We start from the raw sequence: 9,260 nt of genomic DNA on the forward strand, positions 1-9,260 counted from the left end.
TTTACAGAAGCAGCTCATCTAAAGTGCTCGGGCTGTTCACGTCAAAACTGAAGTCAGTGTTCAAACTGCTGTGCTGGGCACTCAGCAGAGTCACTGTCCTACAGGTGGGGAAATAGCCAGATATTCACAAAGTTCCAGGCACAAAAAAGAGATCACAGGGAGGGTCAAAAAGTACCGCCTGGGCTGGGGTCCCAACCCCCGCTCCAAATGCAAGCTGGGGAAGGGGCAGGATTATAGGGTACCACTGAGGTCAGGCATCTGGGATGGATTAGAACTGCTCTAACCACAGCAGGGGCCAAACCAGAAAAGCAAGGGCTGTGAGCACAGGGGGATTAAGGAAGCTTGGGAGGAGCAACTCCCTCTGGCCACAGCTGACCCTGCCTCAGGCCTCCCTCTGAGCTGTCGGCACACAGATCTTCTTCTACTTGCCCCTCCCCCCACCCCTGGTTTTCTTCACTGGGAGGCAGAGAAGGAAACTCGGAAAAACTCATATACACTGGGGTGATTAGGTGGGAGAGTATACTTCAAAAGAGAGCTTACAAAAACAAGGTTTAAGTCAGAGCACGTGCTGCTCAAAGGGATTTCTAGGACCTGAGTGGTGGGTCCTCTTCCATGCCCATGCTCCCCGCAGCCCTGCTCTGTGTCTGGGGCCTTAGGACCTTCCGGGCCAGGCCTGTGAACTCGGCACATCCCCGCCCTACGACTGGGTAAAGCCTCCTGATGCCCCCAATGCCATTCATCCCCAGGGTTCCCAGCACAGAGGAGGCCACGGCTGCGTCTCCACATCCCTGCTTCTTCTTCCCTCTGGTGGGGTTGATGGGAATCCCTGGCCCTTCTTCCTTCAAATGAATGACATATGGAAACACTCAGTGCTCCCAGGCTGCAGGGGAAACACTACAATGTTAGAGGATGCTGAGATCTCATGTCTTCACTGACGTGTTTTCAATATGAAACAGGCGGTTTCTCCATTGATCAAAATGTAATTAAAGTTGCTCTGATCTCTCGCACTCAGAGTGGCGGGAAGCTCCAGCTCAGACCGGAGGGGGCGATGGCGGGGGGGGGGGGGGAACCACTCTGCCTTTCTTGAGGTTCTGCAGCCCATGGCACTCAGGGAAGGCTGTCGGGACTCAGGCCACCTCAGGTCTCAGAGTGGAGGGTGGGGACACCAGCTCCGAGGGCCAGCAGGAGCCGGGGGCTCCCACTGCAGCTCTGAGACCGTGCAGTTCTCTCTGGCACCCACGTACTCCTCCCTGCTTTCAGTGTCCGTCTCCTTGGGTCTCTCCCTACCGACTCCCTCCATACATCTGTCCTCCTGCTTCATGCCACATCCAATCTGCCTCGTCTCCTCTCATCCCGGCCCTCCCCCTCCCTCCACGCTGGGCCTTTGGGGCTCAGGGGCGAGTGTCACAAGGTTCAGCAGGTCCCAGACCCTAGCCTGCCCTGTGAACTGTTCCTGGGATATTCTATGCCCCAAGGATGACTGGCATGCTCCACCCTTCTAAAATAGAAAACAAAAAGTGTTCAGTTTTTACACGTTGCTAATTGGAGTCTCAAAAAAAGTCCTTCAGTTACCCAGTTACAAAAAAAAAAAAAAAAAGTCACAGCATGTCAAAGCTGAAAGAGAGGTTATCTTCTCTAGGGCGGTTTCCTCACTTGGCAGAGAAGTCCAGGGAGTTGGGCAAGGTCACAAAGGCAGATGCAGGAAGGAATGGAAACTAGAACTCAGACGTCCCTCTGTAACACAACTGCTCAATAATAAAACAGACAAAAACAAAAAACAAAACAAAACAGAACAAAAAAACACCCAAACTCCACCTCTGGCTCAAAATAACACCTACTCGTGTAGCCAGAAATGGTGAACAACCTGGTCCATCTCCTGCTGGTTTTCGCAATAAGGCAGTTATGAACCCACGAGATGTACCTGTCACCGTGACACGTGTGCGCATTGACTGTGACGAAAAGGCTCTTCTTCTAAATAAATGAATAAAAACGTGGATGCTAATTGAAGATTAGCATCATCTCCCATCAATGCTAATACGCTTTTTGGTTATTTGCAATTCCCTTTTGCAAATCTGAGGGAAACATCATTGCCCAAATTAGCTCTTTTCCCTCAGTGAAGGCCGTATTAGCATTCTGAGGTTTGTGTTTGCTTACTGCTTATTTAGACAGAGGTCAGGTGAGAAGCTGGGCAGCCTGCACCTGATTTCCATTTCACTGAAGACAGGTGGGGGGAGGGACTCCAAAGTACCCAGAGGCCAGGCCAGGTGCTCCCCGGCTGTGGTCTGAGTCAGGCTCACAACGCTGAGCCACAGCATGACCGGGAGCACCACCTACCTCCACAGTGGCTTCTCCTGCCTGAAGGACTTGCCCAGATGGGTGACATTGACTCAGGTAGCTCCCAGGTCATCTTCTGCCTGGCACTGACTGTCAGGTCCTCTCAGGGTTGCATCCGTATGGAGCGACAGTTCAAATGTCCCCTTCCCTCCTGCCCACCTTCATTCCCCAGTCACTGTCTAAACCCCATGTTCTTCCCTTCTAGTCCCTCTCAGCACTGAGAATGCTCTTCCACGTTTGCTTGGCTCCCTTGCTGGAACCGAACGGCCACAGCAACACAAACCACTTCTTGTTGGCCCTGCAGCCCCGGCGCTGACGTCACAGATGCTTGCTGTGTGGTGAGGGAACTAGGGCAGGAAGGAAAGTCTGAGCCGATAAGGCCTTGGGAGCATTGTCCAAAAGGGGAGGCCGCACTCCTGGTCCCAAATCTTTCCTCGCTCGAGTTCCACTGTGAAGAGGAAAGGATCGGTTTTTGAAACCAGACTTGCCTGCAAATCCCAACTTCTTTCACGACTGGCAGGCTAATTTTGGCCTTGATTAACCACTAGAGCTTGTTTTCTAACATGGAAATTGAGGGGAAGGACACGGGTCAGCTAAGGGGCCTGGCCCAGTGCTGGACCAAAGGCTGGCGACCTTTCCCGGTCTGCCACACCTCGAGTCACACTACGGAAAGCGTTGGCCCCAAGCGGACGCTCACCCCCTTGCCCTTGGCTTCAAGCACGGGGCGCAGGGCCCGACCACCCCAGGGGAAGCAGCGGCGCACGGTGAACCACTCCTCCGCGCTGCGGCCCCGGGCCACCCTGCCCGGCCCCTTCCGGTGCACGACCGGCGTTTCCAGCTCTCGCCAGGGTCACGGGTCCTGCCGCGGGGACGGCCCGACCCGATTTCTGTGGGGCCCCCGTGCGCATCACCGCCTCTTGTCCCCCAAAATGTGCCGGCGCCGCGCACGCGCCGCCCCGCGTAGTTTCGGGGACACCGTGCCGCCCGGTTTTCGGTGGAACCCCGCGTGCGACCCCTGGGGGCCCAGCTGGGACGGCGGGGAAGAGGAGCGCGGCCGCGCGCGCCACGTGACCGAGTGTGAGGCTCGCGCCCTCCGGGGGCGCGCAGAGGTCGCGCGGGCCGAGGGCCAATTTCCCATGGTCCCTTAATTTGCATATACAACGTTGGAGGGTTAGAGAAATAATTAGGGTTCATTTTGCTGTAATCACAAAATACAATTACCGTGTGTACGAGATACACAAGGTCATACGTCTTCAAAATTTAGTTTTTTCTAAGCAGTGCAGTATGGTCACCATAACTGTAAAAGTCTTCGCATTCTCTGCTTTATATACCCTCAGAGCGCGCCTGCAAATCGTGCTCGCTTCGGCAGCACATATACTAAAATTGGAACGATACAGAGAAGATTAGCATGGCCCCTGCGCAAGGATGACACGCAAATTCGTGAAGCGTTCCATATTTTGTACCTGAGCTTATTCCTCCCTTGCAAACACTTTTCACTCACAGGTTCTATGTTTTGTTTCACACAAAGGAAACTGTCGTCCCAGGAGATGGAATAAGAGGAGGTGGGGCATAGTCAGAATCTCTCTTTGTCATGCTTTTTATGTCTGGCCCCAGTCTTCGATCTTTTCCATCTTGCCTCTGCTTCCCCTTGCACTATCCTGAGTCCCACGGTACCTTAACACTTAAAGAAACGGTCTTGCCAAAGTGGACCCACTTCAGGTCCAAAACAGAACAGGAACTTAGGGCTGTGATAGACAAGGTGACTTTAACAGGAACGCGCAACAAGACTCACCATGCTGCCTCTGAATCAAAAAAAAATAATGCCCGCTCCTTAAGGTCTACCGTGTGCCAGGGGCCTCACCAATATCCGGGTTTCGTATTCCTGACAGCCCTGCCTTGTATTATTGTCACCATTTTACAGGAGTCACTGAGAGGCAAAGCAACCTGGGCATGATCATGTAACCAATAAGTGGCTGCGGCAAGGCCTGCTAAGACCTTTGGAGGCACAGGCCCTGAAAAGATCGGGACCCTGCCCCCGCGCAATGAATGCAAGAACCACAGTCCTAATTAGTAAGATTAGTAAGAAAAGTCCAATAAATTTCAGATTTCCTGCGATGACTTTATCAATGGTTTTGAAATATCTCCCCCCCCCCAGGAGAAAAATGTTGGTGCACATGTTTTGCTGATGCCTGAGCACACACGTAGTCGGCCCAGCGGTCTCTGCAGCCTCTGGGAGAGCAGCGCACAGATCCCAGGCTCTGTGCTCCCCACAGATAGGGCAGGCAGCAGACGCCAAGCCCCTGAGCCGCCCCAGGGCAGAGGCGGGTCCTCTCCCGGTGGGCGCTCAGGCTGCGAAGCAGCGTTCCATCAGGGATCCATTTCTGTTCCCTTCAGTGGAGGTGAAATGATCCTTTCCAGGTAACAGCCGAGAATAGCGGTCTGTGGGACCTCTCACTGCACCTTCTCCTCGGCTCACAGCCTCCAGTGCATGGAGTTGGAGGGCAAGCTTTAGTTTTCCTTTCTCTCCTCAAACATGCCTGGTTCTTAGGAAGAACTTGGGCAATTGGGTGAGTAGTTTTCAACGTCTCCTTCTGGGATGCCAAACAAGGAAAGGACCAATGTTGGTGTGACTCTTCTTCTAAAGAAACTATTCCTCTTGGTCTGACCCCTTGTGTTGGAGCAGAAAAGAGGAAAGACAGGCAATTCTTAGTCCTGGAAAAGTCAGACACCTGGCTGACTTTCCTGGCTCTGCACCGTTCTATGAAGTAAAACTTCTACTCCTGTTACACATGAGGAAGTTGAGGCACAGAGACATTCAACAACTTGCCCAATGTCACACGACTAGTAAATGGCAGAGAAGGGCTTGAAGCCCAGGAAATCTGGCTATAGAGCTTGTGCTCTTAACCAAACACTATGTCACCTTTGAAGATAGAGAGGGAGAGATAAAGCTGTTTAGAATTAATGGAAAGAGAACACAGGTCCAGTTCTGCTTTTGTCGGTGTTCTGAATTCAAGGACAGGAGTTGTATTTTTGCAAAGGATCAAGGCTCTACCTTAGATCCAAGGAGGTGGAGTAGTGGACAGTGGGGGAACTGCACCCTCTTTGGGACACAGCTGAAAAAGGAAGAAAGTTTTCCTAGGCCGACAATCTCTTACCAGACACCTGCCCCCCTCCCCAAATAATCCTCCTGAGGAAGGATCATCTGACCACTAAACGTGTGCTTAATTAATATTAGGCAAATGAACTTAATCGTCTCCCAAGAGCTGTAGTCCAGAAGCACCTAGGGACTCCTCCCCTCAGACATATCCAGCATCCTGATAAACCGCAAAGTTGGAACCGCTTCATTTAGACATCTGTTGAGCTACTTTGGGGCACTGGGTGCTGTGTTGGAGATCACAAGGAAAAGCAAGATGTGGCCCCTGTTGCCAGGGTACTTACGGTCCTATGGGGAACACACACACACAACCAAGGATAACAGAGAGGGGAGCACACGCTTAGCTTCAGGAACCAAGTGCCACAGGAATGCAGAAGTCAGTCTAAGGAATCTGGGGGTCTGCCAGCTGTTTTTTTGCAGACAGGTTACCAGATTTGCCGGATGCATGGAGGCGGGATTTCTCCCTGGGGGGGGGGGGGACTCTCCACCAGGGCCTACAGCTTAATCCTGGATTTTCTGGGAAAGGTGAGGATAGAGACTGTAAACAGCATCTCCTTATGAGTATTTGGAAGTTCCTTCGCTGAAAAAAGGTGGTCTGAGGTCGAGGGGGCATCTTTACCTGGTACTTTATCCACAGACCCAGGACTCCGGAGCCAGACCCCCTGTGGGCACCTCCCGGAGTCACGGGTGTGAAACCACACACCTCGGAAGAACACCCAGGTCGAAGTTCTGTGCTCCATAGCCCGCTGGCAATTCCCGAAACCCCACTTTTTCTCCCAAAGACAACGCTCCCTAGTCTAGGGCCTTCGGACGTTGGCTGCAATGCCTAAAATGTGTCGCAAGGTGGCAACGTTGTGGCGAGAAATAGACTTTTTAAAAATCCTGGGTTTTTGGTTTTTTTTTCAAAGCATATTTTCCCTATTAATGTTTCATTTAACTTAATTAGAATCTGGTAAACTAATTAAAGCAGCTACGAGCCCCGCAATCAGCAATAATTCGTATAATTATTGATAATTACATCCATACCAATCGTTTGGTTATTAACATTTGGGGGAGAACAAACCACTTCTGAAGGGACGAGGAACCCAAGAGGGTTTTTTGCGACAAAGCTTTCTGGGTCGGATCCGCCTACACCTCCAGTCTGCAGAGATTCCGGCCCAGATGGGGCGCCCTTTGGCGAACCCCTGCTGCCTACGGCTTTTTTCTCTACTTTGGGGAATTCGTTAAGGGAAGGTGAAAAGGAGTATTTGCTAGGCTTCTCTGCGTGGGCCGCGGCCACGGAACTTCCTGCCTGGGTAGCAACTGTAATTCCCACTTTATAGAGCAGGCCGTGCCGCTTCCAAAGGCGTGGTCACGCCAAGGGGGTGCAGTCTCGTGCTCTCCCCAACACCTGCACTGTTCTGCGCGTCCCAGCACCGCTCGGCCCTGGACGCAGTCACTTGCTCACTTCCTCTCGCGACCTGTTTCGCCGTTGGTGCAGCGGAGAACTGATCGGGTTGGTTCCACCCAAAGGAAACCTTCCCGATCCCCGGAGGGTCCCTGCTAGGAGATCTCACGTCCCGAGGTGACTTCTTCCCTCGACGACACCTCACAGTTTAGCCGCTGCCCTCACCGCTATTATCTCTCTCATGTCCTGTGTCTAACCCTCCGAATGTCTCGGGACTGGGGTCCTGAGAGCCCTAGCGCAGGGGGCTCCGGGGACCGGCTTCCTGCCTCCGCAGCGCGCCGGGGGGTGGGGGGGGCCTCCTCTCCTACGCCCCTTCCAGGCGGCGGGCAGCGCGCTCCCTGCTCACCGGCCCGCCACGGGCCCTCCAGACGACCCGCTACCAAATTTCCCGACCGGCGCAGCGCAGGGCTCCCAGGCCCGAGGGGCTAGCCCGGCGGCGGGGGACCGGAGGAGTGCACTGAGACTCCAGGGATGTCGGAGGGCGGAGTCCGCGGGGCGCTGGACCGGGCTGGGGACCCGCGGCCCTGCGCCCCGCTTCCCTCCCAGAGCTCTTCCGCGCGCGCCGGGGTGAGAGGCCTGAATATTATTTTACGCGGGCCAAAACGGAGGCCTAGAAGGATGAAGGGAGCGACACAGAGCCCTTAGTCCTCAGCCGAGGTGGTGAAACTGGATGCCAGGGCTGAATGAGCCCCAGGACGGTGCGCTTTCCCTCTCCAGGCACACTCTTCTCCCCCTCAAAAAAAGTGCGGGGCAGTTTCCAACCTTTATCTGTAGCCTAATCAGCAGGTGCGCTGTGGAAACTGAGGCCCACGGGAGGCGTGCGGCAAGGTGAGGCCTCATCAACAGCGGCCAGGAAGCAACCCACCGCCGTCACACGCACCCTGACACCGCCCCATCCCCCAGTCGAGATCACCTGACTCCAGCGCAGGCGGGCGTCGCCTGGCTCCTTGGGCTCCTCCACGTCCGCGCACCCTCTCGGGCCCAAATGGACAGAACATTAAAAACCGCCAGGGCTCCCTCCGTTAGGGTAGCGGAGGGGCAGGCAGGAGGATATCTGTGTGCTTCCAGGCTTGCCCAGACGAAGTCTATCCTAGGTACCTCGCTCCCCGCCCCGCCCCGCCTAGCCCCAGCGCTCCAGGGCCAGGCCTGCTATGTCCGCGCCTTCTGGCAATTCTGAAGGAACCTGGGCTTCCGGGCAGGGTGCCGGGCAAACTCCCAGGAAGTGTCCGGTCTCTGACCGCGCTGGAAAGGACTTCCTCGTTGGGGCAGGTGTGGAAGTGGGCGCGAGTAAACCCTCGGCCCTTGAGGGAGCTCCAGGGAAGAGTCTGAGACCCTGGCACCCAGGAGCCTCCCTTAGTCCTCTCACCCCTGCTCGAAAGGCTCCAGGGAGGGTCCCAAACGTGGGGAGAGGGTGGCCTGTGGGGCAACCTGGGTGTATCTGAAGGACTGGTAGAGAGGTCGGGGAGCTCGCTGCTGCCTACCTGAGCCGTGCGATTCTCAGCCCCCGCGCTCCACGACTCGCGCCGCCGGCGGTCTTCAAGCCCCACCTGTTGCCCACCCCTCAGCCCGCCTCCGCCCACCCTCCCCACCCCGTACTCCCACCTCCACAACCCCAGGAAGTGACAGATTTCTTTTTTTTTTTATTAAAAACAAAACAAAAGTCACGGATACAGGGTGGTCTCCCCAAACAGGCTCAAGGTGGTCTCCATCTCGTGAGTCAGTTGTCGCCCTTTTTAAAGTGCTGTTACATCAAGAGGTTACAAGAAAAAATAGACAAAACAAAACCCAAAGGGGAATGCAAAACGGGACTGGAAGCAGGTCCAGGAGAAGGAAGCAAAGTAACTTACAGCATAAATAAAACCGAACCCAATACTGAACCAAGAGAGACTCACAGTACATTTATATCCATTGCACATAGCCACTTTGTCATTAGGAACAAGTTTCAGAAGTGGACGGGACGGGGGGGGAGGGGGGGCGCGGGGCCAGCGCCAGCGAAGTTGCTACATTGTGTACACAACTGGGGGTCCGAGGCTGTATGAGGTGGGGGGAGGCCCCCTTACCCCTTTCTTACCCCCTTCGGTCCATTTAACCCCATGAGGTCCGATGCCCTGGAGTTCAACCGTGGGGCGAGGTGGTATTTACACTTGGAAACGGAGAAGGGGCCCTGGGCCGAGGCGCCCGGGAGGAGGGCGGGCGGGCGGGAGGCTGTATTTACATCGGTCGTGTCCGAATGGCTTGTTCCTCGCTCTCGGCCGCCGCGGCCGCGGGTATTTACAAGAAGAGAGCAGCATGGCTTGAGGGCGCGTGGGCGCGGCCGGGCCGGCC

The 9,260-nt window shown here is 54.9% G+C and overlaps 1 non-coding gene across 1 annotated transcript; it reads left to right on the plus strand.

Moving 5' to 3' along the window:
• The first annotated feature begins 3,687 nt into the window (after window positions 1-3,687).
• Window positions 3,688-3,794, plus strand: LOC124509074 (U6 spliceosomal RNA). Its single transcript, XR_006961412.1, has one exon. It is a non-coding gene; the product is annotated as a U6 spliceosomal RNA (small nuclear RNA).
• Window positions 3,795-9,260: the final 5,466 nt, after the last annotated feature.

This window comes from Lynx rufus, unplaced genomic scaffold (genome assembly GCF_022079265.1).
Source record: "Lynx rufus isolate CCGP_SWC_20201006 ecotype Redwood Valley unplaced genomic scaffold, mLynRuf1.p SCAF_13, whole genome shotgun sequence".
NCBI lineage: Eukaryota > Metazoa > Chordata > Mammalia > Carnivora > Felidae > Lynx > Lynx rufus.